A 7,981-nucleotide genomic window follows, 5' to 3' on the forward strand; every position below is an offset into this window, starting at 1 on the left:
AAGCGCCATTTCACGATAAGAATTCAGCAGAGGGGAAGTTGAAGCGTTATTTCACGATAAGAACTCAGCAGAAGGGAACTAGAAGCGCCATTCCATGATAGCGTCACACAGCTCAAACACTCTACACCAAGGTTAACCTTCTACTGACAGGAAGGAATATTTACATTGCACATTGGATTGGCTGCAGTAGACAGTAGCGCACACTTCGGCAAAATTGGTAACTAAAACTGTCTGGGTCACCAGGACCCAGGTCACGACTAGAAGAAGCAGGCCCTGCCCCAGGGGTGGGCGGACCGGGCGACCACCCAGGGCGGCAGGTTTTGGGGGCGGCAAATTTAAAGGAATGGAAAATTTTAAATACCGTACAAATAAATAATAAATTCATAATATCAAATGTGAATGGTAATTATATAAGAAGTTTTTCAACCTCGAGCTAATGAAGACTTTTCTAAGATCAACAATGTCCCAGGAACGTCTGAGTGGTCTAGCGAACATAAAATAGTTCAGTCCCCAGATCTTGAAGAATTGGTGAAGGAATTTCCCCATGCAAAGGTCAGACAAGTTCTACTTAACTAAACAGGTGTGTTAAACAAACTTGTAGAAATTGTAGTTCTAATTACTTAGCAAGTTAAGTAGGCCTAATACTATGTTGCAGTCTACGTCTTAAGGCTGTGCAAAGGCTAAAAATAAGCTTTCTTGTACTGGTGATATTTTTCACAAAGTTTTTCGATTTGTACCGGTATATATCAAAATGAAAAAGTTTTCTTAGGAGAACATTTTCTTCCAATTTTTGTTTTTTCCAAAAACACTTTTTGAGATATGGCCGCCTAAAGTTCAAATTTTTGGGACAGGACATTTCAAATTCGGTACGAGATAAATTCTTCATGGTATTGTTGATTGAATAAAACAAGAAAATTTTGAAACATTTTCTGAAAATATCAATTTTTGAGAAAGTTATTCAATTTACAAAAAAAAAACTCAACTAAAAGCTATTTTTGGTCATTTTTAGTAAATTGGATAACATTCTCAAAAATCGATATTTTCAGAAAATTTTTGTTTTATCAAATCAAAAATACCATGAAGAATTTATCCTTTGAATTTTATGGATTCATCTCATACCGAATTTGAAATGTTCTGTCCCAAAAATTTACCATGAAGAATTTATCCTTTGAATTTTATGGATTCATCTCATACCGAATTTGAAATGTTCTGTACCAAAAATTTAAGCTTTAGGCACTCATATCTCAGAAAGTAATGATTGAAAAAAAAAATGTTTTCCTAAGAAAACTTTTTCATTTTGATAGCTTGATCCTTAAGCGATCCTTGATCGTGTCCTCGCGCGCCTCTCCACTAGGAAATACTGAAATGAAGTAACTAACGGGTGATTCTCATAGAACATAATCTCATGAGCTTATATCATTGTGCGAAATAGCACTGTGAGGACAATATAGATGGTGATGATGGTTGAAGCTAAAAATGAGGTGTTTTTCACAATACAATGAGCATTGTTGTCAGGTGTACCTAGAAATCTATATGAGATAGAGCGTTCTACCTAGTCTCAGATTTTAGAGCACAAAATTACGCCCAGAGGGATTTTGAATTTTACATCTGGATTGTAATCGGGATATATGGTTGTTCAGGAGTGATCCGTGGTCTAGTGGATAGAGTGCTTGCGTAGCAGCATAGAGATCCCGGGTTCAAACCCCACTGAGAGCCAAAAGTTTTTTAAACAGATCACTCCCGTGTTATCGGATGGGCACGTTAAACTGTCGGTCCCGGCTGAAGTATGACAGTCGTAAGGCCCATTGACGGCTTAAATTATATATTCAGGCGGTGGAACATTCCCGCAAGGAACTCCCCACCAACAAAAGCCATACGAATTTATTTTTTTATGGTTGTTCAAATACTAAATATGATCAAAATTGATTTTTTTTCTTAAAATATCACTCATATTTGAAAAATCATAACTCAGTACTCATTGGAGATAGAGAGTTCCGAATGATCTCATTTCATTCAGAATTATATGATCTTAAAAAAGGCAAGAGCAAATTTTTCTGTTCGATCACTGATTTTGCCGGAAATAGCTGAATACTGGAAGATGAACCTAAAATACGAGGTTTTTGGGCCACTCTGTATTAGCACAAGGGAATTTTACATCAAAAACATGGTTCTGGTCTTTTCTCATGTATTCAAACAATATATTGAAAACTGGCCTCTGTTCTACAAATGATATTAACAACTCATTGTCTATTAACTTACTAATTTTCTCACACTCGTCAACCACAAATACTTAAAACAATAAATAAATGTTATAAACAACTTACAAACTTTACAACAAGACATAAATTAAAAGGCTGATTTTCTAAGACCTCTGACTTGGAGCAACTGGGAAAAACGACTGATCAGCGGCGACGGTAGAAAACCACAAATGTGTTAACGCCCATTTGGTCACGTATGCCACTGCGTAGACAAGAGCGGCAAAAACACCGCCAGCCGCAGTGACAGTGGGCGACTGCACAGTTGCCGCCAACGGCAATAAAGCCGCGCGGCGTTTCTGCCGCCTAGTGTGTAAGCTTCCATTCAAGTCCATAGACTACTGCTCGAACGGCGGCAACGGCTAAATTACCGCCCCGGCAGAAACCGCCCAATGTGTAACCGGCGTTAGGCGATCGCTCAAGGAGATGTGGAACCCGTGATTAACAATTAAAGACGGGATACATGCGGGGGGGGGGGGCAGTTTCCGATCTCGCCCAGGGCGGCAAAGTCCCTAGGGCCGTGCCTGAGAAGAAGGATAAAAGTTTGAACTCAATAGTAAGATTCACTTTAAACCGCCAGTATTCGTTATAAGTAGAATCAATGCTCCCCATCGAACCAATGCTGTCATTTGAAGAAAATCTAACTACAGCATTGTTTGTGTTTATGTTTCGCATGTTGAACGGTGATACTGTTCTGTTGTACACATGTATACATACAATATAATAGGCGGTACTCGTAATTCAGCATAATATTCTACCATGAACACTCTTATTCATGAGTTATTGACCGAACGTAGTGAGGTCAAATTTTGCATTTTAAGGATAATATGAAAAGAAAAGGAATTTCTCCATACTCTGATATCACTATTATATATCATCTACTTTGAAGATAGGATTAATCAGACTATAGAATTATTCATAATCAATCAGCTGACAAATGGATTATCCATTGCATGTATTACACAGATGTCTGGCCGTGTCTATTTCTATAAGGTAAGGTTTCAATATTTTTTAAAAACAATTCACTCACATGGGCTACTTTTTAACATATTAATAAAAACAATATACAAATCTTGAAGTACCCTTTATTTTTTAAAAACTTTAAAATAGTTCAACAACTAGTTTTTCAATAAAATAAAAACAAAAATACAAATCTTGAAGTACCCTTTATTTTTTAAAAATAAATAAATTGTTTTTATTGTATTAATTTCAATATTTTTTATGATGCGGCACGCACCATCAGTATCAATACTCTCACATTTGAAAAACAGATTTAAACTGTTTTTTTTCAATAAAATACAAAACTAGTTGTTGAACTATTTTAAAGTTTTTAAAAATGAACGGTACTTCAAGATTTGTATATTGTTTTTATTGTATTAATTTCAATATTTTTATGATGTGTGCCCATCAGTATCAATATTCTCACATTTGAAAAACAGATTTAATAGGTGATTTGAAATAAATTAAAAATGTTTAAAGAAAATAAATAATGCTGAAGAAATTATATTATGGATTGAAAAAAATTTCGAAAGATCACAAGTTTATTTGTGAATTGCACATGATCACACTATACCTGAATCAGCATAGATAGTTTATCAGTAGTTTGGCACATTGAATAAATTTGCAAAAATTTTAGAAAAATATTATATACTCTAAAATGTGTTAAGCAAGAGAAAACTGTACAATTGAATTTAATGTGCAGTAGTAAATATTTTGTGAACTTTGAAATTTGATGCACAATACAATATGCTTTAGTCTCAAGCCTAAAGTGTTGAACATTAGTCCTTACAAAATAATTATTTTCGTGAATCGATAGGATAGAGATGAAGTGAGATCAATCTGTCATGTCATTGATCATCGATTGAAAAACAACATTGTACTCCACCTATCGTACCTAGAATTGTATTTTAATCTCTGAAACAGTAAACTAGATATTTTTATCCCATTCTAGAAAATCTGGAATTAACTTATTAATGAAACTCAAATTTACTTGAAAGTTAATTACAAAAAAGTAATAGTTTTCTCCTGGATATTGATAACTTTTTGAAAAAATCCTACAACCTTCAGAGTAATTAGACAATAAAAAACATTTCCAATCATCAAATAGAATCATCATTGATTCGTCTGAAATTATTAACGAAAATTTATACAAAATGTATTGATAAACTGCAGAATGATTCATGAAGAGTATCTCAATTATAAATATTACAAGAATAATATAAAAAATATTCAACAAATAACAATTTATGTACAATATAAAACCTACAAAGAATAAATAAATTATAAGAGCAGTGAAAATTAATTTTTCAATACCATCCTTAACATCTTATGGTGCTTACAGACTTATGCACCACGAACACATTCAACGTTCATCAGCTGATGCTATGCTTATTATACCTGTATTTGTACAGAACCAATAAGATACAAATATAATCAGCTGATAAAAAGCGAAATGCGCGAATCTGTGGCGCATAGGTCTGTTTACACCTTTACAATATTGAAAAGAGAATGAACTGGTAAAGGTTATCATACTATAAAGATTATTAATGACCCACCAAAAGCTTAACTTAAGCTTGCAATTTGAAAAATGAAGTATAAACTACGCCTGCGCAGATATAGCTTCTAGAGTTAAACCAGGGTTTTTGAATTGAACTGTACCACAACCATTAATAGAACTTGGTTCATCATAATGTCTTGGGCATATAAATTGTAGATAATTTACATGTATGTTTTATCTCAGAGCTCTGTTAGTGATAGGCCATCGTATTATAATATCAAGATATTCATGATACATTATTGTTCAAGGAAATACTTTGATGGAGAAGTTTTATTCAACAGAAAACAGTGAAATATAACAACAACGAATTTTACATCCATCCGGCAACGAATTAAATACAGTTTCTATTATCACAATCTAAATATATACAGTCTGTGTAAAATAAGTTGAGACTTGGCCCTCCATCCCAAGAAATTACAAGGTTGCCAATTCGTGTAAAATTGCAACTTTCTCAAATTTCCAATTCAACATCAGAATTGGATGTAGAATATCACCGCTTGGATTATTCGAGGCGAGGTTGTCATTTTCACTATTTATAATCATGTGGCTTGCAGTTGCTGAATTTTTCAATCGTTCTGTATTTTTTGATTTTGTTGATCCCAGCTATTGATAGCATAATTATGGTGGCACACCATTGAGCCGCTACCCTTGACTTTGAAACTCCTGAGAGGCCAAAATACGTTCTTCCGAGAACGTTTGACAATTGGAGAAATAATTTCAATTATTTCTGGGAAAACTTTCTCGCTTTCACCACCTACTTATCTTTTGAAACAAGAAAGTTTCTAGCTTGTCGAAAATTTCATGTTTTCTGCTCGAAATGTCTCGACATTGACGAACATAATCATTAATTGAAAAATAACTATGGGTCGGATAAAAATGATCCAACCACTAATAGAAAGGAGACATTCTCCCCGTTAATTTGATATAAAATTATTACGCATTACGAAGCCCCATGATTCTGAGAGAAGTGATATTCAAAAGAAAAACAAATCTTCGCGGTGTTTCCAATTTTATCATAAAAGTTGAATTTCCTTTTAATCCTTCAACCCTGAAAGTTTTTTAGTACTACTAGGATATCGGGGATGATATTCTAGATCCAATTCTGACGTTGAGTTGGAAATTTGAGAAAGTTGCAATTTAGACGATTTGGCAACCCTGTAATTTCTTCGGATGGAGGGCCAAGTCTCAACTTATTTTACACAAACTATAAACCAACTATAGAAAAATAATCAATGAGGACAAGCACGTAATTCAAGTGAATTTTTGAAATAATCAAGTAACTTTACAAGATCTATTATTTTACTACTCTGTGGAAAACTGTTCCTCAATCAACAATATTAGTGTCATGATATTGTCTTTAATAATTCAAAAATATTTTTAATAATTCAGATTTATATTTTTATTTATGGTGTCATGATTTATTAATTATATTGAAAGTTACCTCATCACAAGCAAATTTCTTTCAAATTCAGTAGCGTATGCTATTATAACTTGACTAGTAAATAGTATTCGCTCATTGCTTTATCCAATGTCAATGTATCAATTTTTATTTGAAAAATGTAGACACAAATTTCTCTCTACACATAAAATCAATGAAATTGAAGAATGTAGACACAAATTTCTCTCATAGCACATCAAGTATTTTATTGTGCGTTCTCATAAACTACAGTGCATTAAGAAGTGTATCAATGCATGGATACATCACAAAATGTATCTACAAAAAGTTCAACTATGAAGATAAGAGTGCACTCAATTCTCTAATTCAGTTACAGAATATTCTACATAATAGTTATATAAGAATAGTTAACTTAAAGATTTACTATCATCATACACATTAATCATCAATAATTTTGAAACAGGCTCCATTGGGGTTCTTATTGTTAATATTTATAATACAGAGCATTGACTAATATAAGCTGTGCTTATATGTATAAGAAGAATATATTTTCACAATATGAAAACAAAGTTTAATCTCAAGAGTTCAAAATATAATTTCCATTTATGATCGCCACTAACACTCAAATAACTTTAGAATTCCATAAAAACTAGAAATTTGATGAGGTTATAATTTACTTGTGAGAAACAATTAAATGTCTCTTTTCTGTATAGGGCTACTTGTAATATAAATATAAAGAAAATAAAAATCTCAGTACCCTTTTTTTGAAATATTTTATCACTACATGTTTCACTAATGGCATAAATGTCCGAAACATGTTGTGATAAAATATTTCAAAAAAAGGGTACTGAGATTTTTATTTTCTTTATATTTATAACAATTAAATGATACGTTTGTCTATAGTGAGATCAATTTTAAACTGTCAACTATTTTAATAACATTAGAATTAACCTTTTTTTTAGCACTTGGCCGCCTCCACTACAGCTCTCCACGCTTCTCGGTACTCTGTCATTCTTCTCCTCCTCTACATCCCATTTTTTGGAGATCGCCTCTCGCTTCATCTTACCACCTTATTCTCGGCTTCCTCTCTTGAATTTAACCTCTCCTTGAATATCTTAGACATTCTTTTCTCATTCATTCTACAAATTATAATAACATCATGCTTTTAATTCAATCAATGCTGACTTAGGCTGGTAACACACCGATTAGTCAAGACAAGACACGTTTAGTCACAATACTTCACATTGCTACTTATGACGCAATAAACACTGATTAGTCATTGCAATTAGACATGACTCCATAAGCAACTATGTGAAGTATTGTGACTAAACGTTACTAATCTTGTCTTGACTAATCGGTGTGTGACAAGCCTTAGACAATTGAATCTCACACTGGGATGATTTGTTGTATCACTGACATTTTCAGTGAATTTTTCGAATAATTTATATGAAACTCACATCTTCTATCTGTAATCTAAATAAACATCATACTAAAAAGACGTCAATTTGCTATGTTAGAGTGTCAGGGTGATATATTTATTGACAGGATAACACTGCTTGAGATTTACATTTAAAAGTCAGCATTTCTTATAGACAACATCAATACTATCCACAACCAATGCTTAGTGCCGGTGGCACAAAAGCCGGTTAAGTTTTAATCGTGATTAATTCCACAAGATTAAAATTTAACCGGCTTTAGCGTTTAAAATGAATCTCACCATAGATTATATAGTGAGGTCCACGTTATAATGATAGTATTTGATCAACTTAGTAT

Source organism: Nilaparvata lugens, chromosome 3 (assembly GCF_014356525.2).
Source record: "Nilaparvata lugens isolate BPH chromosome 3, ASM1435652v1, whole genome shotgun sequence".
Lineage (NCBI taxonomy): Eukaryota > Metazoa > Arthropoda > Insecta > Hemiptera > Delphacidae > Nilaparvata > Nilaparvata lugens.